Source organism: Lycorma delicatula, chromosome 4 (genome assembly GCF_047948215.1).
Source record: "Lycorma delicatula isolate Av1 chromosome 4, ASM4794821v1, whole genome shotgun sequence".
NCBI lineage: Eukaryota > Metazoa > Arthropoda > Insecta > Hemiptera > Fulgoridae > Lycorma > Lycorma delicatula.
The window spans coordinates 149,028,153-149,048,590 of record NC_134458.1 but is presented as its reverse complement, the minus strand read 5'-3'; positions in this window follow the sequence as shown (position 1 = coordinate 149,048,590).

Sequence of the window (20,438 nt, the reverse complement as noted above, 5' to 3'; positions counted from 1 at the left end):
TTTAAAACTATAAACTTTTAAGAATTTTCTATACGTTATCATGTAGGCTACATTTATATTTATGTTTAATGGATTTTAGTATAACAATTTCAGTAATAATTTTTATGGTTCTGTGTTGTCATTTGGTTAAATATTAACAGTTATGGTTATTTTAATACGGAGAATTTCTGATTTTAAACAAGATATTTATCTATAGATAAGGGGAATGAAATACCCAAAAAAAGATGTAAAGAATAGTTATCGTAAGATGACAGAAAAAGGAATTTCTTAAAAATGTTTAGTTAAAAGGAAAAAAAAAAGTTATTTTCAGTGATAAAAATTTTCTCTCGCGTAAACTAAGTTAATATGTTATCATATTGCAAAGAAAAATCTACTGAACAAATTTGATTATTTATTTTTCACTGGTATAACATAAAAAAATCAGCATAAATTCACTTGGCTGAAAGTTTTAAAATAACCGATGATTAACCGTTTTTTAACTGGACTTAAAAAACTTTTTAGTAAAACGCATTAAAAACTAAAAACAAATAATGCCATTAAATACTTATTTTAGATTTCAACTCTTTGAATTTAGGGCCAAAACCCAAAACAAAGAACAAACTATTACCGGAAGCTTACTAATCTTTAAATTGGTGCTGACTTAAAAAACTGAAGTGAAATAAAAAACAGTTGTAACATTTTTTATCTTTTAATATATATAAATATAAATTTTTATATTGCTATATATAAATTACGGGACATATCATAAAATAGGGTGATTCAAAAAAGATTTCACAACTTTGAAAGCTATGAAGATTTATTTACATAATTTACAGATTCGTTTGAAGTCTCATTTCATAGCAAAACACATCAAGTTTTGACTCGCATAGTTCATTAGTACCGCAGGGCTGTCACCAATGTTATTAAAAATGGATACATTTACTGGTGCGGAACGTGCTCGCTGTTTGTTTTGGTTTCACGATTTGCAGTCAGCAATTGCGGTTAATGTAATTTTTGATGATAGTACGAAAGGGAGCCTTTATTAGGCGTACAATTTACTATTGGCACCAAACTTTCGTCAAGACAGGTTGTTCTCTTAAACATAGAAAATCACCAGGACGCCCACGCATCCCTGAAGCTGATGTGGAACATCTCTGAGAAAGCTTTGCGCGTAGTTCGAAGAAATCAAAACTCGACGAGCGTTACGTAAAACTGGCATTCCACAAACGACTGTTTGGCAGGTATTACGTAAACTACTGTACTTGAAGCCATATAAATTAACAGTAGTTCAACACATTAGACATGACGGCAAAGTTGCTCGGCTGCAGTTTTGTCTAGAAATCGTGGATAAAACTGTAGGCAATGATACATTTTTACACAATGTAATTTTTAGTGATGATCAACATTTCACATCAGTGGCAAGGTGAACACCCATAACTGCCGAATATGTGGTAGCGAAAACCCTCTTGAAACTTTTCAGCACATTCGTGATTCCTCTAAAGTCAATGTTTTTTTGCGTCCTAAGCAAACAAAGACTGTACGGCTCGTTCTTCTTCCAGGAGGCAACCGTTTATCTGGATATACTTCAAAATTGTGTAACTCCTCAGTAAGACAATGATGATCCTAGGTGGATGCCATTACTCTCAACAAAACGGGGTACCACCTCACTACCGCCTAAAAGTTCGAAATCTTCTTTATATCGATTTTCAGGTCGGTGGATTGGTCGTGAAGGTATAATTGCATGGTCACCTCGCTCCCCAGATTTTACCCCGCTAGATTTTTTTCTTATGGAATTTCATTAAAAATCAGGTTTATGTACCACCTTTACCTCCCGATCTTGTTGAGCTAACACTTCGAATTAACGCCGCAGCTGCACAGGTAACGCCCGAATTGCTGGCTGCAGTCTGGAATGAAATCTACTTCAGGTGGCATGTATGCCCGATTACAAACTGAAGCCAACGAACCGAATTGAATGTTGGGTGACAAACTTTATGTATTTCACTATGAAATGAGACCTCAACCGCAACTGTAAATTATCTCAATGAAGTTTTATACTTTTAAAAAGTTGTGTAGTTCCTTTTTGAATCGCCCGTGAGCTACCTGTTCTGGGATCCAAGTTACTATTTACAGTAATTCTTTTAAATTTTTGATACCTATCTTTTTTTAGATAATTTGTACTTTATCTGGCCTCTCCTTTTTTGCTCATTCTGTTGAATTTTCTATCATTGTTTTAATCAATTTTTCTCTTCTTATGTTCTAGCCAAATATTTCTATTCCAATTGGTTAATCATTTATTTTCATTCATTCTTTTTATTACTTGTCCATTTTTAACTTTTTTTATTCATTTAACCTTCTTCAGTCTCCTCCATCTCCGTATTTCGAGTGTTTCTGTAGCCTTTCTTTTTCTAGATGTACCGGTACTTAAAATGTAGGCGCATTTGTTTATTTCCAAAGTCGTTTTCCTCTTCCCACCGAACCTCGCTAATGCCTACAACATCTACATTTATCCTATCCATTTCCCTCTTTAAATTTTCTAACCTACCAACCCTTATTAGACTTCTAACATTCCACGCTCAGACTCGTAGAATGGTTTTTTTAATTTTTTTGGTGACCCCTTCCTTAGTAATCCCTACCCGGAAATCCGAGGGACTAGTTTACCTCCAGAATATTTTACCAAGGAAGGCGCCTCCATCTTTGTTATATAAAAATGAAGAGAGCTACATTTTCTTGGAAAAAAAGCATCTGTAGTTTTCCATTGCTTTCAACTGCGCAGTACTCAGAGGGTTGGGTGACGTTGATATGGCCGTTTAAGTCGTCCTGACCTACGCCCTTAACAACTACTGAAAGAGCTGCTGCCCTCTTTCAGGAATCATTCCTTATTTTGACTCTCAGCAGATACCTCTCCGATATGGTTGCACCTTCGGTCCAGCTACTCTGTATCACTGAGCGCTGAAGCCGCCTCACCATCGTCAAGGTCTCATGATTCATAGAGGAAGGCTGTTGGTCTATTAAGTGAAAATTCACTTAAAATTTAATTTTAAATTAATGTAATTTTTAATATCAGAATTACTTTTGGTTAATTATAAATTGTTACGCTGTAATATCGAATACTGAGTATATAATTGTAAAAATGATAATTTTTTCTAAGTTGACTTTGCATTTTTTTTATGAAATATTTTTTCACTGATACTCGTACATCTGAAATAAACTTACCATGAGACAACCAAGTTTCATTTCTCCTGTTTCATTTTAATTTAATTGGACAAAGTATTCTTTGCTAATCATTTTTAAGAAATTCATCTTTAAAATTCTGAAATTTTAGTGATAGAAATCTACTTTAAAGATTTTAGCCATACTTCGATCAAAAATTGAAATGCAGTTTTAACTTTTAATAGAGTGAATTCTTATATGTAGTACATTCTGAGTTTTATAAATTAGTTGTGTGTAGGTATATATGTATCTCGGGTAAAGTGAACAGAAAAATGTTTTGGTCTTTTTTTAACTTATACACTATACGCTATAGACTATATTATTAGACAAATTTTCGAAAATTATTTTATTAAACTATATATTAAACAAGTTCTTCCTCCATTTACTAAAAATAAACGTTAATAAAAATAATTCCAATATTTTATGTTTAAATTTTTCTTTTTTTTAAGTATAGATATATTAAATTAATATATTTATATTAATTTAATATAGATATTAAAAAAAAAAATCCTTCAGAAATTCAGTAGCTTCGAGCAGATATCTGTACTAAACAAGTGATTGATGGAAATAATTTCAAGTTATTTAAATTTAATTTGCTCTATTCTGTAATTTTAGTTACATAGACAAATATCATTCTGACATCATCAAATTCTCCTATGTTTAATGACTGACTGGTAATTGACTGGTAGTCAATTGCAGTTATTTCCCATCAGTACATTGCTATTTGTTTGTTTTAATATATCTAAAATTATAAAATATCGTAAAATAATTAATCTACACGGTTAAAATTAAAAAAAACTTACTCTTCTCGAACAGATATAAATATCGGTTTTGCAAAACTTAAAATTGTTGGGATAAGTAACAAACAGTATTCATAAAATCTCATTCCATTTCCATGACTAATTTTTTCAACTTAATTTTATAAATCTATATTTAACAACCCAAGTTCTGTTGCTTATTTCATTTTAGGCATTTTTCAATTGATTTTTTTATAAAATTATTATTATTAAACTCCTTTGATATTATTATTTTTTTTTAGTCCTAAGTTTACTCCATCACATAATAATGTGCATAAAAATATTAAGTATGTAATTTAGAATATTTAATTTAGGTATGTATTTATTTTAATAATCTGAAATTGTATAAAATTCTAAAAAAAAAGATGTCTATAATTCTATAATTTTTTTTTATAATAAATATAATAAATAAATATATCATTTATATATTTGTAGTACGCAAATTATATATTTTATATTTATATATAATTATATATTTATTTTATTTTTATATGTTTTTTTATTTATAATATATAATTTTTTATAATAAATATATATATAAATATACATAAGAACATGTTGTGAGTGATTCATAATCAACGCCAAAAAAAAAACTAGTGAAGATAAATTGATAAAAATTTGTATACATATTTTTCTTACGCTGTTAATACACAGTAAGAAAGGATATTTTGAAATTCCAATTTTAAAGAGTTAAAATAGAGTTACAATGAATTTTTAATTTCTTGGTAACAAATGAAGATATAAACTTAATTTTTTGTGTGTTAATCTTCATGTGAATATCTAAAAACTAATTTCTAGATTTATCGAAATTTTTCCTTGAAAGGGGTGGAGAAAGGTAAAATATTTTGAACTATAATTGCAAATATTCCACATTTCCGACTATACTAAACTAGGTATTAAATAAATTTGAACTTGCAAATCATTATCGGGGTTTTTGAATATTAAATTTTTAAGAGGTGCGGATGGTGTACGGGACTTGCAAATACTCTTCAGATAAATATCTAAAAACCACTTTCGGTTTTTTCTGAATTTCTATTTTTCAAGGGGTGCGACGGTTTATGGTGCGGGAGGAAAGAATTTGGAAATCTAGAGCTTTAAATAAGAAAAAAGGTTCATACAAACAAATTTCCGAAAACGCTTTATTTTCGAGTTCGGGTGGTGAAACATTTTCACCCGGATTTCTGTTCCGTGCTGAAATGAGGTCATATTGAAATTTATAAGGCGTAAACTTCTTACGTTGTTTGATCTGAAAAATCTAATAAAACAGATCCCAGAACTATATCTCCCGTAGTTTTCATGATATTCAATGTAAAACAGAAAAACTCGGTGATGTAAAACACGTTCTGTTAGATTTGAACTACAATTACTTTGCTAAATGACTAATAAACGCGTGAATATTTTTTTATTAAAACTTTCAGAAAATTTAATTCTGAGAAATTCTAAGAAAATTAAAAAAAAATCAACTTTTATTAATAAAAACGAAACCTAACTGAAAAAAGTTAATAATTTAAAAACAGCTATTTTTAGTACAATAAATTTTTACCTTTGCAAAATGAAATGCTTTTAATATACTTTAAAAAATACTCACTGTGGTTTAATACTATATTAATTTACAATAAATATACGAAAATTCCACTATTGACATCGATGCTCTTTTCAACTAGATTCCTTAAAATCTTAGAAACCCTTAAAATAAAATGAATTAGCTTATAGAACTGCTTAATTAACTTTAGAATTCTCATATATTTAAATTTTACTTTTCGGTTACCTTTTTAATTTATGTAAAAAAAAATATATGTATATTTATTGTATTTTATTTATTTTATAAAGGATTACGAAATTTAACGTTGTCTTTTACACATCAGATCAAGAGTTCAGGCGTTGTATGGCAGCTGATTAAGAAGAACTTACATACTAAGGAAACAGAAAATTGATCGATTCTTGGCTTCTCTCTATGCACTTATGGTTTGCTTAGCTTAAATATACGAAAAATCCACCGTAACAGAAGGAATGCAGGATAAAACAGATTGAAAATCTATCCTTGGTTAAATCTCTGTAAGAAATAAGTTATCCTAACGAAAGAAATGCTTTAAGTTTCTTTCATTTTTGTATTGATCATCTGACTTATATGCTTCAGCAAATCTGCTTCATATATGCTTAAGCAAATTTTAAAAAATTGAAGACCTACCGAAAAATAGGCTTTTGTTTCCTTTTATTTCCCCAATTCCGGAAACTTTAAGGAAATGGGGAAATAGGAGCGAAATAGTGTAGAAATTTCATTGATGTAACATTTGATATTATATGAAATGGTATATTAGAATATTCTAAAATATTTCGTTATTTTGAATGCTATTTATTCATATATCTATCTGTAATTCACTAGAGTAAGATACCCGTCGTAGGAGGCTGGTTTAACTACACCGGTAAACACCTCTATTGTTTCTAACCTACTGCCATACTGTAAGTCGGTCTTTTTTCCTGTGAACATATTTTTAATGTTGGACTAGTTATATATTAGACTCCTTCATAATCATACGTATTCCTAAAAATCAAATTGCCATCTGTCAGGAAAAACAGGAATGTATCCATTAAACGATTCAACAAAATTTCCAGTCGCTATCTGCAACGAAAGAAACAAAACATCTTATTGCTTCCAGATAATTATATTATGTCCCTATTAATTTGATACTCTAACTATTGTAGGAAGAATTTTGCACCTAATATCAGTTTAATTATGTGGCCGGAATTAATGCCGATTCCTTTAATGTATGATTTATGAAATCTCAGTTAATAATTAAAATCATATCTAAAGCGGTATAATTTCAATATAGATTATTTTAATCAGATTTTTAATAGATAAAACAATCTACATACAAAAGTAATTTTTAGATTTAGTGTAGTTCATTTTAAGTGATTCCGTTTATAAATTTTGTATGTAATTTTAATTTTTTTTTATTTTTACTATGAACAAAATTTTAATTTTTTACTATTTTTACTATGAACAATTAAACTATTTCTTTAAGCAAAATGATTGTTTATGTAACGAGTTTGAAATGAGATTAATTTTAATATACGGTGTTTTTTATGTTGTCAAAATTAATTGTTTATTCTGTACAATACAAATTATGTACTACTGTAAAGGTCTTATGAATTACGCGTACTTTTTACTAAAAACAATTTAATAATAATTTCCGACAAACATTTGATTAAATAAACATGTACCCTATCGTATTTTATTTTTCCAGCTTTAACTTTTACCTTTTTACATATTTCTATTTTTGTATTATATTCTTTTATTGACATGTTATATTGCTTATTTTTTTATTCTATTTATTTACCCTTTTGTAAAAAAATAAATAGAAATATCCAATACCGATAAATAAATAAACAAATAACGTTTCATTGTATTTGAATAATAAATAAAAAGGAATTATATTTGTGCACTTTAATGATTTTTTAATAGAGATGGAATATATTTACTTTTATTTTTGGTATATTTCTCATCTATTGTTTATTTAACCTATTTCAATATTTATTTATTTAACATACTTCAATACTTTTATTTATAGTCGCATCAACAGTTAAAATCATTAGCGAATTCTCAGTGTAATGTAACTGTACGGGTAAATTTGTAGTCTTGAACAAACTTAGGTTGGCTTCTCCTGAGATGTGTGGTTAATTGAAACCCAACCATCAAAGAACACCGGTATGGTATCCACGATCTAGTATTCAAATCCGCATAAAAGTAACCTTTATTAAGATTTGAACCTGAGAACTTTGACTTCGAAATCAGCTGATTTACGACGACGAGTTTAACACTAGACCAACCCAGTGGGTTTATTTCAATATTGGTTTATTTTTAATTTATATTATTAATTTTTAAAATTGGGTTAATTTGTATTTGTAAAATAGTTATTATTCAAGTAGATAGATGTATTTGATAGGATAGACCGTTATTAGTTTTAAAAACTTTACACTGCACCATTATTATTATTTATTTATTTTTTTGTTACAAGGTATATTAGCCTATTTTTAATTCTTGGAACGATGAATCACTTAGACGCGTAACAACAAATGAAATTTTGTTTAAAACACACACATATATACTCACCTTAATTTTCCACACACTCAGTTCTCAGTCACGATAACACTCATTTGATATACGATTTTAACAAGCAACATCTCATAGGATTACATCGTGTTAATAAATGTGCGGCACGTGTAATCATATGAGATATGATTGTCGGATGACAGGAGTAGGAAAATAACAGACTAAAGTTCTTGGAAGTATTATACATATTTTATTTATAATCCAATATACATTATTGTGTTATTTTCCGGGTGTATATAATCCGGTTACATAATGTACTTAAAACTAATTTATATCTATTTCATAAGGATTACTTGTGTGTCCAAAATTCACCACGGGTTCGCTGCATAAGGTGTAAAGGGCTTTAAACCTTTATACCTTTAAAAAAAAGGTAAATAGATAAAAACCTGAAACTAATAAAATTACAACGAATTTAAAGTCTCATTGCAGAAGGATAAAGGGCCATATGAAATGAAGGACAGTACCCGACGCATAGATTTTATGGCTGCGTAAGGATGTAAAGGGCCTTTACATGCATCCATGAAAGTCTTTATTTGATCCTATAACTAGATGGAATAAACATTTCCTGTTTTATGAAGAAAATTCATTACAATATTGATATTTTCCGTTTCCCATGTGTATTCCCAAATCCTTTGACATACTATCTTTTTCGCTATTCTTCATATCTGGGCATTTGATTGGCAAATGTTTGACCGTGATTCTAGTGTCACATAAGACACACGGTTGATCTTTCTTTCCCAGTCAACAGATACATCTGCGTTAGGTTTCTGTCCAATCCTGAGTCCATCATCTCTCTTTTTTAATCTGTCTTTACATTTATATGGAGAATTCTTTACTGCGTTTAATTTTGTTGTTCTCCATATTACAGCCCATCTCTTTTTTGTGACTGACATTACCACGGCTTTTGCATCATTTATTGTGATGAACAAGAATTGACGTCTTCTAAGAATTTGGCAGCGGTATGTGCAGTTGCGTCCGCGTTTTCATTTCCTAGGATGCTACAGTGAATGTGCATCCATATGAACAAACACTCTGTTTTCTGGTCGATAGCTCCTAGTGTAGAAAGTATTGCTTGTACGAAGGGTTCAGACATGTAACAGTCTGACTTGCTATTCAGAGCACTAAGCGAGTCAGTAGAGATGATAGCTCTCTGTACACTACCTGCCATATGACAGGCAATACAATATTGCAATTATTATTATTATTATTATTTATTTTTTGAAGAGTTGATTTATTATAATGATTTGTCCAACTTGATATCTTCATTTTTTTTTAAATATTTGACACAGTTGTTTAATTGAATTTCTTATTTAAAAAAGAAAATACTTTTCATTATATTCTTTGTGGTTCTCCTTGAATCTTACAATAAAAAGATTGAAAAACTTCTGTAAGAAATCCAGCTTGAAAAAATAGACACCTTAAAAAATTACTCCTTGAGCTCATGTTTCATAACTTTTTTGTAAAGTAGTATTTACTTTCGAATTAAATCTCTCTCTAGATAATAAATAGAAATAAATTTATGTAATTCAGTATTTTTTATAATTTTTCCAAAAACAAAAAATCTAATGTCGACATCAGATGACTTCCTTGTACGCCTGTTTAACTACATTTACACATTTTTGAAAAGTACATAAAATTTTATTTCATCAATAACTTCGGATATTTTTTTATTTTATTTATTTTTTTTAAATATTGATCGTAATTTTTTTACCATCAGAGGTTAATTAGTTTTAATAAATCAATATATTTAAATTAGTAAAAAAAGGAGATGAAGTCAGATTCTAACCGATGTGCCTTCCCCTCCTAAGATGCAGATATTTCATTAATTAAAATTTCATTTGACTATAACTCTGGAACCAATGAAAATAAGTACCACATGATATATACTTGAAAAGCTCTCAATGAGGGTTTATTACTGCAGTTAAGAAAAAGTCCAAAATCCAATTTTTTTTAGGATATTGGCCTTTTTGGACACTTTTGGTTCAGTCGATTGGAATCAAAAAAGGAAGTGCACAATTAGATGTTACAACAGTTCTAAATCCAAAATTTCAACAACCTACGGCTACTTGTTTTTGAGTTATGCGAGATACATACGTACGTGCAGACGTCACGCCGAAACTACTCAAAATGGATTCAGGGCTGGTCAAGATGGATATTTCCGTTGAAATCTGAAAAACTAAATTTTTCAGGATCACAATATTTCCTTTACCTCATACAAGGAAGTAAAAATCAGTCTTATCGATCAACATATTTCTTTTCTCTTTGGTTAATTACTTTTAAATTCATTTATATTTCTTCTATACGTATTAATTCAAAAGCAACAGGCAGAGACTAAATCCTTTTGATTCAAAAAGTCTTTTTTCACCATATTTTTATAACATTCCTACCTGATTCTTATACAAATTATAAAATATTGTTTTCTATATTTAACTCCGTATTTTTTTTTAAACTTTCCAGTCCCTCATTCATTATGCTATGAATCATTTAAAACTCAAGTCTACTGCTCTTGATTTTTAAATGATGGAAACATTCTGTTTGTAGTGATGGATGTTTTTTACCTGATATAATTTTTTTTTTTGTTTGTGTGGGCGAAAAACGCCTGGGCGTTATCATCGCCCGGAATTTTATTAATAAAAGGGTTAAATTAACTCCAAAATAATAAAAGTTGTAAGGCGTAAAATGAATATTAATCATATAATAAAAATTTATTAAAACAAGAGTCAAGAAGGAACAATATAACCCAAAACTAATACCGCAGACGATAAATAATAATAAATAATGTAATGCTCGTAAAATTAAAAATATATTATTTTATTTGCTATTTACTCTGTACCTGATAACTATATATAAAACGTATTTTATTTATTTTTAAAGTACATTGCTCCATTTAAAAACTCAAACGAGAAAAAAGTAATCAGAACATTTAAAAACTATATCGTTAATCTGTTCCTCAAAAATAAAGTAAAATGTTAAAAAGAGTAACTTTTGATTACTTTAAAATGATATATTGCCCAAGTTTTTAATACTCCTTTTAATTGAAAACATAGTTATAAAATTAATCTAATAGAACTCTACAGTATGAATTGATTTTTATAATCTCTCTCGCAAACACGTGCATATTTTTAATGCAGTACCGAAGGGAAGTTTTGGATCACCTGAAACTGAAAATTTTAAAGAAGTTCTTTTTTTCTGATCTCAAGATCAGTTATTTATTTGTTTTTCTTATTATTATTATTATTGTGTTTCTTTATCTACCTTTTCTTTCTTGCAACGTCAGGCCATTAATAAACCTTTTAAATTAATTTCGGTTTAAGGTTAACATCTTTAACTGTTTATTTTTCTGTTTCATTTATATGGCTGTTGTCCCTTCTTTTGTGTTTATCTTTTACAGTTCATTGCTCTACTTCATACATTACTGGTGAAAGATATATTATTTTGTGTTCCTGCTTACTTCTTTTTTTCATCTATAAAAAGAAGATTTTTATAAAAATTCTTATATAATTTTCTAATACTTTTACTTATTTCATTATGTATTATAGATTTTTATTACTTTTATTTATTTTTTGCTTTTAGTAAATGTGTATAATTTATAACTTGTGAACATATATGGCATAATATCGTGATTTCTATTCTAATTTCCAACTCTTTCCTCCAGATTTGATAACTTTGGACTTCCTAACATTAATTTTTTCATAACTTTTTTCTAAAATGAATCACACGAATTTCAGTGGTGACAATGAAACCTGTAGAATAAATGAGAATTACTTTATCCGCGGTTATTAGTGATTGTATACAAAAATAAAATTCAAGTTTTCCACTCTGTATTATTTTTCTTATCTTACATTATTCTTTAACAAACCTCATGAAACCACTAAAAAAGAGGACCCAAACTATCGTTTTGTGTTATTCCTTTTATCATTTTAAAAAGGTACTCTATTAGCTATTCTGATTATACTGTAATCTTTCAATTATACATGTTTTGTTATATTTATTTATTTTCTTGGAGTTTCACCTTTTCTTCTAATATCTAATATATTCTATTACTCCTCTTTGGTACTGAATCAAAGAAAATATTGCTGAGTAAAAATATCCAAATAGGCTTCTCTCCTACTCTGTTATGAGTAAGAGAGAGTTACACTTTTTCTGAAGGTGTAAATTTAGTCCTTTGTCTATGTAGTGTTTTTTCTTTCTAACAATCATGTGCGTATATGTAAAAACTTATTCTTAAAAAAGGTGGCATACAAAATCGTTACATTTTTCTGGAATTGTTTTTTTATTTATTCTGATGTAATGGAAAAATAACGATACCAGAAAAAGATTAAAAAACGAAAAAAAATCGATATTCTTAAACTGTGATCGGTTTTCCCAGCCCAACACTGTTTCCCAAAGTATTTTTTGGGGTCACTTCTACTATTACTATGCTTAAGAAGACAAACAATTCGGTTCAAAAATATGCAATAAATAAAAAGAAAGCTTTTTTCGATTTTTGGGTAGGGAAGAATTTGGAGTAAAATATTTTTTGGATGGTAATTGGTTTGCTTGGCATTTCTCCCGCCACCACCTCATTCGGTCGCCCTGAAGTGTAAGACCGAATGTCTGTACCACAAACGGCTGCTGAGCCTCGAAACAGTTTAGCGACCAGTGTCCTAAATAGCTCCTAGAGCTTACCTAACAGCGTGAGCGAACTAAACGCGGTGCCATACACCACCGGCTTACGTGTCCCAACCGCTTACTTGTCATATATTTACTAAAATCGGTAGGCGCATCCCGTCAACTACTATAAATATATATGACATCCAAAAATTATAATTTACTTTGTCAAGACAGCAATTCGATTCCTCGCCTAGGTCTCTGAATGTCAGCAAGTACCTGTCCACCATATTAAAGCGCTTGGAGCCCTAATTGGCTGGTGGTCAACCATATATCTCAAGGTTAGCTTCCCGCAGCAGTGCTTTAGGAGTCTTTCCCTTAAGTAAACTACTGATGTCGGTGGAACATAGCAACCGCATCAAGGACTCACACACGGTCCGACAATGCGGCTCTCGCCACATCGACTCGGTCCCTCCCCCCCCCCACCCAAAGAGTAAGGCAGTCAAACATCAGATGTTCATTTGACTGGACCTCCCCCCAGACGCACAGCCCATCAGCTGCTAGGCAAAACCGAAACAGATAATGGTTCAAATCAACATGGTTGGTGAGGACCTGGGCACCCGTTGCCCTTAAAAACGAGTTCGAGGCATACCATCCCCCCAGATCCCGTATAAACTTGTACAGGGATATTCGCTTAGTTGTGGTGTTCCATTCCGGCTGCCATGTTTTAATTGTGAGGCTCTGCACTCTCTTCCGCAGGCGGGAAATGGGCAATTGAACGAAATTTTGATGCGGTGTATTGTGATCACCGTTCCGTTCCGGTACTGGACCGGCCCGAAACCGCATCCCAAATACCTCGGCTTCCCGGCCTCTTCGCAATTTCTACATGGCCGCCCGAACTTTCACCACTAAATCGCCTTGCCTAATGTGGTTGCTAAACAGCAACTTCTCATCAAACAGAACGCCTAGGTAATTATGAACTCTCACTCGGCTGATTATACAGCCTTTATACTTAATTTGGGAGTTTCGACTGTACGATAATTTGTCTGCACCCTTGAGAAGCATTAACTTCGTCTTGGGTACAGAAATCTTTAAATTTTGAATGTCCATCCAGCCCTCCGCGGTCAACAAGGCCGCTTGCGCTCGAACTTCCAGCTGCGGTCGTGAATTATCACGAACTAAAAGGAGGCAGTAATCGGCAAAAGCCTGGGCCGTGACCCCTTCTGGGAATGTAAATCCCAGAAACCCGTCAAGTACCAGGTTCCACAGCTGGGGGCCGAGAACGGCACCCAGCGGGCTTCCGCTAGTAACGGATCTTTCACAGCTAGCTGGGCATCTTTAAAGAGAGCCGTACGATTAGACAAATAGTCACGTACTACGGCCTTCAGGATTACGGGAACATTGCGGCGTTCCACCTCATAGAGGACAGAACTCCAACACAAGGAAGGAAATGCTGCATCTATGTCTATAAAAATTGCCAAACCATATTTACAGTCGGCGCTTTCCACCTCGGCAAGAGCATTTAAGATGCAATCCTCAGTACCAACCCCTTTCGTGAAGCCATATTGGCCTCGATTTAGGAAACAGTTCACCTCAATGCTTTCCCAGAGTCGTTCCACAACCAGCCTTTCAAGCAACTTGCCGATTACCGGTAAGAGCTTGATGGGCCGATAACTGCCGACCTCACTACGATCCTTTCCTGGTTTTAAGAGCACCCTCACCAAAGCCACTTTCCAACAAGTCGAGTAACAGCCCCAGCTAAGGCACCCCGTGAACAGCCTGCCAAGTGGCTCTCTTATGACAGGCAGTAGATGGTAGAATATATCCGGGTCAAGTTGGTTAATCACCGGTGCCTTTTTCAATGCCATTCGAGAAACCACTCGGTCTATATCTATGGGATCCACAGCCCGTATGTCAGGGAAGGGCGTAGCCCCCGCCCTAACGCCGACCTCTGCTTCACCCTCCGGAGGATCTGGAAACAGAGAATCCTGGAACGCCTGGTTTTAGATGGTAAGATAAGCTTGTTTGCATGTAGCGTGCTTATTGTAAGATGAAAACTTTGACCAAAATGACCCAAAAAAATCCTATCTATCCCACCCATTGAAGATATTGACTGCACCTTTACTAACAAATTGTTCCGAATTTCATCAAAATCGTATTATCCAGTCAAAGGTTATTAAGCCTCAAACACGCTTACTCCGTATATGTGTACGTACGTATGAACATTACCCTCCACTGGGTTATTTTTGCTGAGGGGGATTCTCTGGGTCATTAAACATTGAAAATGTTTAACGCTCTGCTGGAGTGATCCGTTTTTTCACCGGTACTCGTGGGACCTAAATTTCATTTCCAAATATAAATACTATGATGGTTGGTGGTCTATCTGAAAAAACCACCAAACCTAGTCTTGTAAAGAGGCCTCAGTCAGCTTTGTCTGACGAGGATAAAAGTCCTACCGAAGATAACTGCAAATCATTGGACTTGAATTTTAAAAATATTCGATTCGCTGTTCTCAGAAATAGTCAGGAAGATGGCTCCCTCCAAAATATTTCGCCTTTCTTGATAAACAAAGCTATAACAGGTGCACGTGGTTCCCGGAAGGACATCAGAAAATTTCGTGATGGATCGATTCTGATTCAAACATTCAATGATGATCAGAGTCGATCTATCTTACGTCTCCGTAATATGGACAGTATAAAAATAAGTGCGGGATGCCACAAAACCCTAAATATGAGTCGCGGAGTAATTTTTTGTCGAGATCTCATGGATATAGATGTCACTGAAATAGCTGATGAGCTTCGTACCCAAGATATTGGTTTGTCTGGCATTTCTCCCATCACCACCCCATCGGTCTTCCTAAAGCATAAGACCGAATGTCCGTACCACAAACGGCTACTTTTCCTCAAAACGGTTTAGCGACCAATATCCTAATTAGCTCCTAGAGCTTAGCTAACTGCGTAAGAGGAATAAGCGTGGTGCCCTACATCACTCGCTTGCGTGTCCCACCGCTCACTTGTCATATATTACTAAAATGGGTAGGCGCACCCCGTCTACATACTAAAATATATGACCTGTCAGTAAATTAAAATTTATTCTGTCAAAGACAGCAATTTGCTGCCATGCCTAGGTCGCTGAAGCCAGTCCACCTTATTATAATGCTTGGTGCTATATTTGAACAATGGCTAGCCATTTCTGAAGGGTAGCTTCCTACAGTTAGCGGTAGGAGTTCTATATCCCTTAAATTACTGATGCCGGTTGAACAAAGAAACGTCATCAAGGAACTCCCACACGGCCCGACAATGCGGCTCACACCACATTGACTCGCCGCTTATGAGTGGCCAATTTTCCCCTTGGCCACGAAGGCCACTTTTCTTTTCTCGGGTCCAGCTTTTGTCTTTTTCAGAGTTAGCACCGTCATTGCTGAAGAAGCCCCTGAACCAGATGTAATCGGGACCACCTTGACAGTGGCCCTCTTAATTTTTGCAGCCTGAGCCTGAACTGGCAGCAGTTGACTAAGCCGCTTTGCTTTGGCTCAAGGGCGGCAGTTATAGCGGCAAAGGATAGGCTTCTTAACTTTCTCCTCCACCCGTTTAATAGTTTTGTGAAGTTCGCCAAGAGCTTCACTCTAACCGGATTGAAACCCCTGATTCCCTCCACCACCTGATAAACCTTGCCCGAGAGCGTTGACACAACTGTATCAATGGCCCGGTTGGCACCCTGGTGGCTTTCACACTTTAACGCCAGCTCAGCAACTACACTCGGACTGGTAAGAGTCAATTAACTGTCGAGCTTTCACCGAAATCCGAGACTCTTTCTTTGAGGAGAATTTAGTCCAGGCGGACCGCATCTCCACGATCCTCCACAAACCATCAGTCCCAGATCCAGACCTTCCTATAGAAGGCGCCGTCCCCGAGACCTCCGTGTTAGGGCCGACCACCACATCACCGTCCTTCATCACTCTCCACTTCGTGAGGAGGCGCCCTTCGGACTGGTTTCGCCAGTAGGCATTTGCATCGGTCATTTATGAACTCAGCTTTTGCCGTCGTTGTTGGCCCCGTCCGGACATCTTGAATGTCCTACATCGTTTCCCTCTAACCGCTTCGTTAGCTAACCGAGTTCGTGGAAGCACAAACCCCGCGCTTAGTTCTACGTAAATTGAGCCAATTACGCGAATATCTCGTAATTTGAGGTAACACAACATACCACCAAAAATGTTGATCGCAACAACGAAATTTAGTCCTAAATTCCCTTACTGAAATCACCATTGGTTCGAACCCCAGACTTAGGTTAAATTAACACATACATTTTACTTCCCCCCCCCCCCCAATTTTTTGGGGGGTACCCGCCCGTGTGGGGTATCATAGGACTCGGAATCAACCCCTGATTTCGAATCCGAGTCATGAGAAGACGAAGCTCGCTTCCAATAGAAGATAAGGCCTCTCCAGAGGCTGGGCCCTCGAGGGGAATTGCCGGAAAGAGGGATGGTGTTTCTGAAGTCTCAGAAGACATGGACATTGCAGAATTAAATCAAGGAAAAGCAAAGTGGAAGACAGTAGAGGGGAGAACCGCCAAGCGGCCGAGAGCAGGCTCATCAGAAGAAGAGGAGCCCCCCTTAATTTGAAGGAGGTTACGTACAGGCTGGGTAATGCACTATTACAGCTTAGGCAACTAACTGGCAAGGCCAGTGTAACGGCAATCAAGGCTCATGAGAGGGAGCTGACAGAAATTTATAAAGATTTACAACGAATAAATGATGAGACTCCAGACACAGTCGACCAAAGTACGCAAACCGAAAGTCATGGCAGGAACGAGATGTCAGATATTCTAGATGTAGAGCTGACAGATGAACAACTGATAGACAGATTACCCACACGATGGTCAACTTGGGTAATGAACAGGCTAACCCAGAAAAAAGATCTAAGACCAGGAGATGACAGCTGTTTTTTCATCGATTTGAATGGATTAAAGCCATCCAGCCGGTATGCTGGGACGGCACCTGGGGCAATGATCTTACAAGACTCCACCATCCTCGAAGATGGAAAGATCACAAATACCGGAACTAGGTACACGGTAATCTATGATTCTAGAGAAGGAGATAAGATAATGGCCTCTCATATTATAAAGGCCTTACGAAGAGCTGTAGGTAAGCTGGAGTCAGCTGTCTTTGTGGTTCCCAGTGGTCCAGCGGGCATCATAGTGAGGAAAATAGTAATATACATGATGAGGAAGGGTAAGACCTTGCCGAGGATGTTACTCCCCAGCCTGAGCGAACAAGGGAGGGCAAGGTCGAGGTCGGTATCAACAAGAAGGGGAACCCCCCCGGTCGTTGAAACTAAAACGGTCGTAGTAAGGGCCCCCGGTAAATCTTATGCCGATCTGTTGAAAACCATGAAAGAAAAGGTTAAGGTTGAGGAGGCCGGCGAAATACTGTCAATTAAACAGGGAAGGGATCAACAACTAGAGATCCGAATTAGTGGGGCCCAGAAGGCGGGGGAGTTTTCCTCCCTGCTGAAGAACAGAGCAGAGGATCTCCAGGTGGATATAAGAACAAGAGGAGACCGTAGAACAGTTGTTCGTGTAAAAGACATGCTAGGCGACACTACTGAGCGAGAGATCAGGGAAGCGGTAGAGAAGGTACTAGGACAAGGAGAAAACTTTCAGGTCACATCACTAAGGGAGGCATTTGGAAACACAAAAAATGCCACGGTGGTCACAAGTCAAAGGAATGCAACGAAATTAATTGCAGCAAGGCTGAGAGTAGGGTGGGTGAGTTGCAGGGCCTACATCCGGACGGATATAGAGAAATGTCATCGATGTTGGGATGTCGGTCACAGCAGAAGAGAGTGCAGAGGCCAGGACCGTTCAAACCTCTGCTTCAACTGTGGTAAACCCGGCCATGTAATTAAAGATTGCAAGGAGGAGACCATATGCCTGGACTGTGGAGCCACTTCACATAGGACCGGGAACCCGTGCTGTAACAAAGGTCATGACTAAAGTAATACTAATTAATAATAATAGAAGTCGCTTGTCTTGTGATCTGTCTGAGGAGATTGCAACAAGGTACGATGCCGACTTCTTGGTGGCCACGGAACCAAATGTGTACTTGGCGGCCAGGGGACATTGGGTGACTGACAGGAATGGGGATGTGGCCATCAGAAGGATTGCTGGCAATGTGGACTACAACCTGTATCATAGGGGTGATGGTATGGTAGCCGTAGAGTTAAGCAATATAATAATAATAGGAATTTACATTAGTCCTAATTGTACTACGGAAGCCTTTAAAAATAGACTTTTTGACTTACAGCAAGTCATGACGCGCTCCTGTAAGAGAACGCTTGTCCTAGGCGATTTCAATTGTAAGACAGCGCTAGCTGGTGCGGCCTACACGAATATTAGAGGAAGAATACTAGAGGAACTGCTTGAGGCTAATGGCGCGAATTGTGTTAACGACGGGACCGCCACTTATAGCGCAAGAGGACATAATTCGATAATTGATTTGGTTATAATCGACAGTAGGATCCGTACTGACTCAATCGACTTTGAGGTCCTTAACGAAGAAACTGCTAGTGACCATAGGGCCATTTTAGTCACCCTTAGAGAGTACCCACCAGGAAGAAGACAGTTAAACATCTTCAGTAGAATGACAGAACAACAGATTCACCGCGTTACCAACAACGCAGCAAACAGAATCAAAAATTGTCCACAAATAACTCCTGAGGTGTTCCAGGATATAATTAAAGAGGAGATAGCTAAAATACCGCCGAGTAACAATAAATATCACCCGGTTTATTGGTGGTCTGCAGAGATATAAGAGCAGAGAAGAATCATGCAACGATACAAAAGAGCAGCTCAGAGATTACGCGCTAGAAATAGAACGGAAGAAGAAGGTCGTCTTGCGATAGAGCAATACAGACAAGCTAGGAAAATACTTAACTTCCTTATCAAACAAGCTAAAAAAAAGAAATGGCTGGAGTTGTGTGAAGAGCTTAACGAAGACCCTTGGGGAAAGGCATTTAGGATAGTGACCAAACGCCTGGGAAGATACGTGCCGACATTGAGTGCTGAAATGTCGGCACGACAGGTTAAATTGCTATTTCCCAGAATAGAAGATTTCAATAGAGAGGTAATTGAGTGTCAGGCTGGCAGGTTCACTCAAAAGGAGGTTTTGGAAGCCATCATGAAATTAAAAAATAAAAAAAGTCCAGGACCGGATGGCATACCTGCCGCCATCATTAAAGACCTTGCCAGGATCATACCCTGGGAATTAGTGGATGTTGCAAGTTATGGCTTACAAAACCTTAACTTCCCCAATAATTGGAAAGAAGCCAGAACTGTTTTCATTCCTAAAATAGGACCAAATCAAGAACAAGTAGGATACAGACCAATCACACTAATAAATAACATGGGTAAGGTAGTCGAAAGATTACTAGAAACCCGACTCAGAGAAGAAATCGAGGAAAAAGGTTGTTTACATGCGGAGCAATATGGTTTTAGAAAAGGCCGGTCTACGATAAACGCGATCGACAAAGTTAAGACCTGGGCATTAAATAGTAGAAACGGCACGTGGAGAACTAGGAAAATCCCACTTATTATAATGTTGGATATAAAAAATGCTTTTGGATCTGTTCCTTGGAGAGCCATTATCGCAGCATTACAAGCCATGAATATAAGTGATTATCTAGTCAACCAGATTAATCAATACCTTTACCATAGATTCATTGAGGTTAAAACGTTAGAAGGAAAATCCATAT